General features: G+C 38.3%; 1 pseudogene across 1 annotated transcript; it reads left to right on the forward strand.

The window, feature by feature from the left end:
- The first annotated feature begins 3,147 nt into the window (after positions 1–3,147).
- Positions 3,148–4,184, forward strand: LOC308501920 (L-lactate dehydrogenase B chain-like; annotated as a pseudogene). The gene has a single exon. The product of its transcript is annotated as an L-lactate dehydrogenase B chain-like (transcript).
- Positions 4,185–9,396: the final 5,212 nt, after the last annotated feature.

A 9,396-nucleotide genomic window follows, 5' to 3' on the forward strand; every position in this document is an offset into this window, starting at 1 on the left:
AAGAAAATATTATCAATGATTTTATGCCCACAAAGTTGAAATGGATTAAGAATTGAGAATATCTGTGACAATATGATTTAGATAAGACTGTAGACCACCTATGTCAACTTGACTTTGCTATTTGAGGAAATTTTGCCTAGAATGGATATTGCTGTAAACAATAAATAATTTAACTTCTTTAGAAAATTCCCACACATCAATTTATTGGAGACACTTGACTTGCTCACTTTAGCAATTAGCTTCCTGGTATCTACAACAATTTACACTTCTGACAAGTGACAGAGTTACTTCAAGATCCTGTCTTCTGTTAGTCCACCAAATTCTAAACAATTATATCACAAATTTGCCTGCTCTCAATCAGCTCCTTGCCTTGAAAGTCCCATTTTAAATTACTTGAACTCAGAATCCAAAACCCTATAAATAGTCCATTCTGACTCCCCCTCTGACACACTGCCAAGTGTCAGGTATAGTTCTCTCTTGGTGAAGTAACTTCTACTTATAGCTTTGCTTTAGTAATAGGTCTGGTGATGTTTTGGGGAGTTCAAAATGATAAATTCCCTCTTTTTAAAAAAACGCTGTGTACCTGGGTGCCAAAAAGAAGTATACAAGTGGACACTTTGGTCAATGTTGCTCAAGCAGTACTTTGCTGTAATCAAAGTGTCTGGATACTGATGGTAACCACTTTGAACACCTCTTGTAATTGCAGAAGTCAAATGTGACTTGTATTCACCTTTTGTTATCAGTATATTTTGAGTATTACAATTTTAATAGTTTTTTCCTTTCTTAAAATATTTATACATTTCTCTCTCTATATATACATATATGTATATATGTATATATCTATATCTATATATATATAGATATATGCATATGCATATGTATAGATATATACATATAAATATATATATATATATATATATAAATATATATATAATGTCTAGTGATCTTCGTTCTCTGCCAAAGCAAATCACAAGGATAGTTCAGATTCAAGGGGTAAGGAAATATATTCCATCTCTTGATTCAAGGAGCTGTCAAGTCACCTTGTAAAGAGTCATGCATACAGGAAGGAATAGACATGTAGAGCCCCTAGGAACTTCAACTCTGGAGTTGTCCCACACTCGGCTTCCAGCAATTCATCCAGATTTTTAGTTTGGACTTCTGACTGGTTTGTGTGGTATCTGGTGATGTTTCTATCTCAGTTAAGCTACCAGACTTCGGACTCATAGGAACACAAGTTCAGGAGCTTATATATCATCACATTTGACAAACTACTGACAGGCTGAGAGAACAAATTTCAGAAGATTAAAACACTTGCCGGGGCAGCAGGTTAGCTCAGTTGGTTAGAGCGCTGCGCTCTTAACAAGGTTGCCGGTTCATTCCCCACATGGGCCACTGTGAGCTGCACCCTCCACAACTAGATTGAAACAACTACTTGACTTGGAGCTGATGGGTCCTGGAAAAACACATTAAAGTAAAAAACACTTGCCTACACTCCTGTTGCTGGTATGGATTTACCTAAGATTGTCTCCAGATACCACACTGTTAACTCCCTCCACTGCCAACAGGGAATCCAATTTTAGTATAATACAAGAACTTTCGAACAATGGGGAAAATGCAATATAGACTGATTATTAAAATTTCAGACAATACAAATTGCTTAAAGTAGAGAGTGGAATTCCTCTTGCTGTCCTAGGAGTTTGTTTGGTGTAGAATCTACACTGTAGATCCTTATGGCTTTTTGTTTTTTCTCTTTCTTCCTTTCTGCTCTTAACAGGTAATCTAATGTTTCACTTTAGTTGGCTCCAAAGCATTCTTACATTCCAATAACAAGATTAGAAGTCATGGTTCTTGAATACAACAGTTAACTGAATCAGTTTCCATGTATACTGGATGTCTTTTTTTACTGTTTAGTAAGCTCAAGGTTGGGGGCATGAAGTAAAGTACACTAACTATGCATGCACATGCTATTATGTAGAGAATGTTCACATATAATGCTTAAATAGCTATTGTAGAGGAACATACCCCCTCAAACATTGGATGTTGTAGATTGCGATCATTGTTATTTTCAAGTGTTCAATTTATGCAAATATTTGAATTTGCTAGTTTTGCTTTCCATTAGTTTCATCAGAGTATGAAAAAGAAATGCTGTAAATTCATGCCAATATAATATTAAATGATTATTACATTGATATTTCTTTTTCTCACCAAATAGCTTACACATTTCCTGTTTTCTTTCTTCATTTTATAGAGAGTTAAAAAAAAAGCATTTAACATAAACCTTCATGACATATTAAAGGAGAGAAAAATGTAAGTGGGTAAGCAATGAAGCTGAGAAGGAAACATTTGATAGTGGGTAATATGTTCCTTGATAGAAGAAAACAAGAATACCTCTTCAGGCTCAACAATAACTTCATTTCTCAATAGTTAGCTATGTTATGATTCAGAGATAAATGGAAACTTTTCATAAATAATCAGCAGTTTGGGAAACTATTTTTTATTATTATTATCTGCCTGATAGGTCTTTCATTTCCAAAGCATCACAGCATCAGAGGGAAAAAAAACATAATATGTACAGGCTGTCACTGAGATACAATTGGCATTCAAAAACTCCCTGCATATAACCATGCCTCAGGTTTGAAATTTTTGTTTATTTGTTTTTCAATAGCTCTTCAATGCTTTTCCAGCTCTCTCCTGCAATTCTATTAGTAGAGAATCTTTTGCCTATCACTACTAGGATGAAGAATTGTGGAGAAGCTTTCCAGGAGAAAGATTTGATGTCCCAACTGATTCTTAAAAGGATGAGGAGCCATTTCCTAGTTGAATCGAGTAGGTTTGGGAATGGAAAACAAGGGGATGTCAGGCTGAAGGGACCTAAAAAGCAAAGGGAGAAATAGCATAGAGTTCAGAGAACCATAGATAGTTTGGGATCATTAGGGAATACAGTTCTGCAGGGAATGATGGACAATAGGCTGAAGGATTAAGTCAAGGAAGGAGCCTGGATTTCATCCCATCAATGTGGATAAAAAATTAGTAAATGGATTCCTTGCATCCTGAGCTCTAGGAGAGGCATGCAGCTAACCTTGTCTTTTTTGTGTGACTCTTTCTACAGTCTGAAGAGCCTTCTTCTTTCTGTGCACAGTGGCAACTCTTAAGGAAAAACTGATTGCACCAGTTGCAGAAAAAGAGGCAGCAGTCCCAAACAATAAGTCACTGTACTGGGTGTTGGACAGGTTGGTATGGCGTGTGCCATCAGCATTCTGGGAAAGTCTCTGGCTGATGAACTGGCTGTCGTGGATGTCTACGAAGATAACCTCAAAGGAGAAATGATAGATTTGCAGCATGGGAGCTTATTTCTTTAGACACCTAAAATTGTAGCAGATAAATATTACTCAGTGACCTCCAATTCTTACATTGCAGTAACTACAGGAGTTCACCAGCAAGGGAGAGCATCGTCTCAATCTGATGCAGAGGAAGGTTAACGTTGTCCAAGTCATTATTCCTCAGATCATCCAGTGCAGTCCTGATTGCATCATAATTGTGGCTTCTAATCCAGTGGATATTCTCCTATATGTTACCTGGAAACTAAGGGGACTACCTAAGCACTGTGTGATTGGAAGTGGATGTAATCTGGATTCTGCTAGATTTTGTCATTTTATGGCTGTAAAACTTGGCATTCATCCCAGAAGCTGCCATGGATGGATTTTGGGAGAACATGGTGACTCAAGTGTGGCTGTATGGAGTGGAGTGGATGTGGCAGGTGTTTCTCTCCAGGAACTGAATCCAGAAATGAAAACAGACACTGATATTTAAAAACTGGAAGGAAGTGCATAGGACGGTGGTTGAAAAGTGCCTATGAAGTCATCAAGCTGAAAGGATACATCAACTGGGCTATTGGGTTAATGTGGCTGACCTCGTTGAATCCATGTTGAAAAATCTATCCAGGATTCATCCAGTGTCAATCAACTATGGTGAAGGGGATATATGACATTGACAATGAAGTCTTCCTGTACCTTCCATGTATCCTGAATGCTTGGGGATTCACCAGTGTTATCAACCAGAAACTGAAGGATGATGAGATTGCTCAACTCAAGAAAAGTGCAGATACCCTGGGGGACCTCCAGAAGACCTCAAAAACCTGTGACTTCAGGCTTCTAGACTGTAGAAATTTAAAACCTGCAGTGTGATTACCCACGAGCCTTTAGTTTCCCTACATGTACATGGATCACAGTTTGCCTTTATCTTCCTAAATGTGTGAATCTGAGCTCACAGAATCAAAGCCCATGCTTGGTTTAATGTTTGTGATATGAGTCCTTGAACAAAGAAAATTACCTATTGTAGTGTGAAAAAAATTAGTCAATGGTTTTAGGGGGTTAATGACATTGTGATTTAGAAAAGCAAAAAGAAAAAGATCACTGTGCTTCATTGTGGAGAAAGGATTAGAAGGGAAAACTGTTTTAGGAAGGGAGTACAAGGACGTAGCTGTAGTCATTCGTGGAGAGATCATAGTGGCCTTAGGTAAAATGGATAACTATAGAGCTTACATTTTTAAAAATTATTTATTTATTTATTTTTAATTTATTGGGGTGACAATTGTTAGTGAAATTACATAGATTTCAGGTGTACAATTCTGTATTACATCATGTATAAATCCCATTGTGTGTTCACCACCCAGAGTCAGTTCTCCTTCCATCACCATATATTTGATCGAGCTATTACTTTTCAATTGCATTAAAGGTTAAACAAAAATTTTCGACCCCATTTGTACATATGATGTTGCAGACATGTAGGCTGTCTGCTCAATAGCCATTTTCTCTTTCTTTTTTGCTAACTGCTCTCTGGTATTGAGGGCTATAAATTTCAGAGCCCTACTGCATTTCCAGAGCCATTCTCATTTAGGAATGAGAATGCTGTTCTGGCCAATAAGATTTGAGAGGAAGATTCTGCAAGTCTTTTCATTAGTCTTAGAAAAGTAACCCTTGAAAGGAACTTTCTCTTTTCTGGTCTTTACATGTTTTTGTAGAAGTATGTAACTAATGGAGCTGATGCAACTATTTTGAGACCGAGTGTACAATTTTAGGACAAAAGCCAATATTCTGGAAATGGAAAAGCAGAAATATGGCAATAAGCTGGGTCTTTGATGACCATATTGAGGTGGTGAGTTAATCAACCCTGAAAGTGCCCGATCTCTTTAATTTTTGTTGTGTGAGACAAAACAAAGTCAACTCATTTAATATTTTTCTGGATTGGCTGCTATTTGCAATTAAAGGCATCCTAACTGATACTTATGTGAAAATATGTAACTGAATTCAAAAATATACAATATAGGGGCTGGCCCGGTGGCTCCAGCGGTTGGAGCTCCGTGCTCCTAACTCTGAAGGCTGCCGGTTCGATTCCCACATGGGCCAGTGGGCTCTCAACCACAAGGCTGATGGTTCGATTCCTTGAGTCTCGCAAGGGATGGTGGGCTGCGCCCCCTGCAACTAGAAAACGGCAACTGGACCTGGAGCTGAGCTGCGCCCTCCACAACTAAGAGTGAAAGGACAACAACTTGAAACTGAACGGCACTCTCCACAACTAAGAGTGAAAGGACAAGAACTGAACTTGGAAAAAAGTCCTGGAAATACACACTGTTCCCCAAAAAAGTGCTGTTCCCCTTCCCCAATAAAATCTTTAAAAAAATATATATGTACAATATACATATAAACTTTGGAAATTTGCGAAAAAAAAGTGTACAGGGAGGACCCATATACCTTTCACACAGTTTTCCGCAATATATATATATATATATATATATATATATATATATATATATATATACATCTGATATAATGATAGTACAATATCAAAACCAGGAAATTAACATTCATACAATTCACAGAACTTACTCAGATATTATCAGTTTTTCACGTACTTATTTGCATGTGGGTGTGTGTCATGTGTATAGTATGCAATTTTATCTCCTGTGTTGAGTCATATAACCACACTGTGACCAAGATACAGAACTGTTCCATCATAATAAGACTTCTTTGTACTATCCCTTTATAGCCACACTGTGGGGACAGAGTCCCAGAGAGCAGTTTCCAGGCTCTCGGCCTCACATGGAGGGGTGCTGGCTCTGGTAGTAGATGGCCATCAGCTGTGACTGGTTGGCCATCAGCTCTAACCAGTTAGCCAATTAGCCCCTGATATAAGTGCCGTGGCCGCGCAAGTTGGTTGGTTGGTTGGTTGGCAGGCAGAGAAGCAGACGGCAGATTGCTCATCCTGTGGCTCCTACTTTATGTATCTCACCCAGCTGCCAGCGAGACTGGGGAGCAGGAAGACCCCTTGTTGGGGTACTTGTGGATGTTTGCTCCCTGTGTCTCCAACCCAGCCGCCATCGAGAATATAGTGGTATGACTCCCTTATCTATGGCTCCGTGGGTGTTCCTTTTTGGCCTCACCATATCCTGCGTTCTTGTGTAGGGACCAGAGTCCCCGCATGACACACACCCACCCACTTTTCCTTCCTCTCCAATCCCTAACCCCTGGAAGCACTGTTCTCTCTGTATATAATTTGGTATTTTGAGAATGTTGTATAAATGGAATAATACAGCTTATAACCATTCTCTTAGGATCCATCCAAATTCGTGCATGCAGCAATAGTTCATTCCTTTTTATTGCTGTGTAGTATCTCATGGTATGGATACACCACAATTTGTTTAAACTTTCATCTGTTAAAGGACATTTGGGTTGTTTCCAGCTTTGGCTAGTAAAAAGGCTTTTATGAATATTAATGTATAGCTTTTTGAGTGTATATAGTATTCATTCCCCTGGGATAAATGCCTAAGTGTACAGTGCTGGGTCATATGGTGAGTGTATGTTTAGTTACGTAAGAAATTGTCAAACTATCTATCAGAGAGGCTATACTCTTATATTCCCACCAGCAATGTATTAGTGATTCAATTTCTCCACATCCTTACAAGGATTTGGTGTTACCACTATTTGTTTTATTTCAGTCATTCTAATAAGTATGTAGTGGTATCTCATTATGATTTTAATTTGCATTCCCCTAATGCAAATGAAGTTGTACATCTTTTATGTGCTAATTTTGCCATCTTTATACCCTCTTTAGTGAAATGTTGATAGTCAGAACGATGGCTTTCTGAAGACATCATGTCATAATCCCCAAAACCTCAGAATATGTAACCTTACACAGCAAAGGTATTTTGCCAATATGGATAAGGGTATGGACCTGGAAATCGGAGATTGTTGTGAATTATCCAGGTGGGCCCAATCTAATTCCATGAGTCTTTAAGTGGAGAACCTTTCAGGGAATATGTTACTAGTAAGGAAGAAAAATCAAAGATGCAGAGATTGAAGAGAAATGGAATATTAATAGCTGTAAAGATGGAGATGGGGCCATAAGCCAACAAATGTAGGTGACCTCTAAAGCCTGGAGGTGCAAAGAAATAGACTCTCCTGTAAGAGCCTCCAGAGAGAAATAAAGCCCCGCTGACAACTTGATCTTAGGGCAGTGAGACTTGTGTTTGATGTCTGGTGGTAAGAAAATAAAAATGCGTTTTTTCAGCAACAAAGTTTTCATTAATTTGTTACAGCAGTGTATTTTAATTGGATTAAGTGGTTTCTAATTGGATGATTTGTTTCTTTTTTTAAATTAAATTTATTGGGGTGACAATTGTTAGTAAATTTACATAGATTTCAGGTGTACAATTCTGTATTACATCGTCTATAAATCCCATTGTGTGTTCACCACCCAGAGTCAGTTCTCCTTCCATCACCATATATTTGATCCCCTTTACCCTCATCACCGACCCCCCACCCCCTTACCCTCTGGTAACCACTAAAATATTGTCTGTGTCTATGAGTTTTTGTTTCTCATTTGTTTGTCTTGTTCTTTTTGGTTTATATACCACATATCAGTGAAATCATAGGGTTCTCTGCTTTTTCTGTCTGACTTATTTCACTTAGCATTATACTCTCAAGATCCATCCATGTTGTCACAAATGCTCCTATATCATCTTTCCTTAACGCCGAATAGTATTCCATTGTGTATATGTACCACAACTTCTTTATCCATTCATCTATCGAGGGACATTTTGGTTGTTTCCATGTCTTGGCCACCGTAAACAAAGCTGCAATGAACATTGGAGTACACGTGTCTCTATAGAGAAATGCTTTTATATTTTTGGGGTAGATACCCAGGAGAGCGAGTGCTGGGTCATATGGTAATTCTATTCGTAATTTCTTGAGGAACCTCCACACTGCTGATTTGTTTCTTTAATGTTGAGTTTTGAGAGTTCTTTGCATGTTCGAGGTATTAGTCCTTTGCTGCCTATGTGGTTTGCAAATGTTTTACCCTAGTCTGTAGCTTGTTTTTTAATCCTTTCCATGGAGTCCTTTGGACAGCAAACATTTTTAATTTTGATAAAGTCCAATTTATCAACTTTTCTTTTATGGGTCATGATTTTGATGTCAAGTCTAAGAACTCAGTCTAAATGTAGATTCTGAATATTTTTTCTTAATTATTTAAAAAGTTGTGGAAAAATATACATAACATGAAATTTTCCATTTCAGCCATTTTAAGTATACAATTCAGTGGAATTAAATATATTCATATTTTTGTGCAACCATCACCACTGTCCATCTCTAGACTTTTTCATCATCCCAAACTGAAATTCTGCACATATTAAACTTTGATTCCTATTCTCCCCCACCCCCTTTCCTGCTCCTAGACCACTATCCTATTTTCTGTCCCTATGAATTTTACTGTTCCAGGTATCTCATGTGAGTAGAATCATACAACATTTGCCGTTTTGTGTCTGGCTTATTTCACTTAGTGTGATGTTTGCAGGGTTCATCCATGTGATTGCATGTATCAGAATTGTATTCCTTTTTAAGGCAGAATAATATTCCATTGCATGTATATACTATATTTTGTTTAGATTCACCTTTATGAATATTGGTGTGGTGTGCAAATACCTGTATTTGCTTTCAATTCTTTTGGATGTATATCTAGAAGTGAAATTGCTGGAACATGTGGTAATTCTGCTTAATTTTTTTTTTATTGGGGAAGGGGAACAGAACTTTATTGGGGAACAGTGTGTACTTCCAGGTTTTTATTCCAAGTCAAGTTGTTGTCCTTTCAGTCTTAGCTGTGGAGGGCGCAGCTCAGCTCCAGGTCCAGTTGCCATCTCTAGTTGCAGGGAGCGCAGCCCACCATCCCTTGTGGGAGTCGAACCGGCAACCTTGTGGTTGAGAGGACACACTCCAACCAACTGAGCCATCCAGGAGGCAGCTCAGCTCAAGGTGCCATGTTCAATCTTAGTTACAGGGGGCAAAGCCCACCATCCCTTGCAGGAGTCGAGGAATTGAACCGACAGCCTTGTGGTTGAGAGCC

This window comes from Rhinolophus hipposideros, assembly GCF_964194185.1.
Source record: "Rhinolophus hipposideros genome assembly, chromosome: 9".
Taxonomy (NCBI): Eukaryota; Metazoa; Chordata; class Mammalia; order Chiroptera; family Rhinolophidae; genus Rhinolophus; species Rhinolophus hipposideros.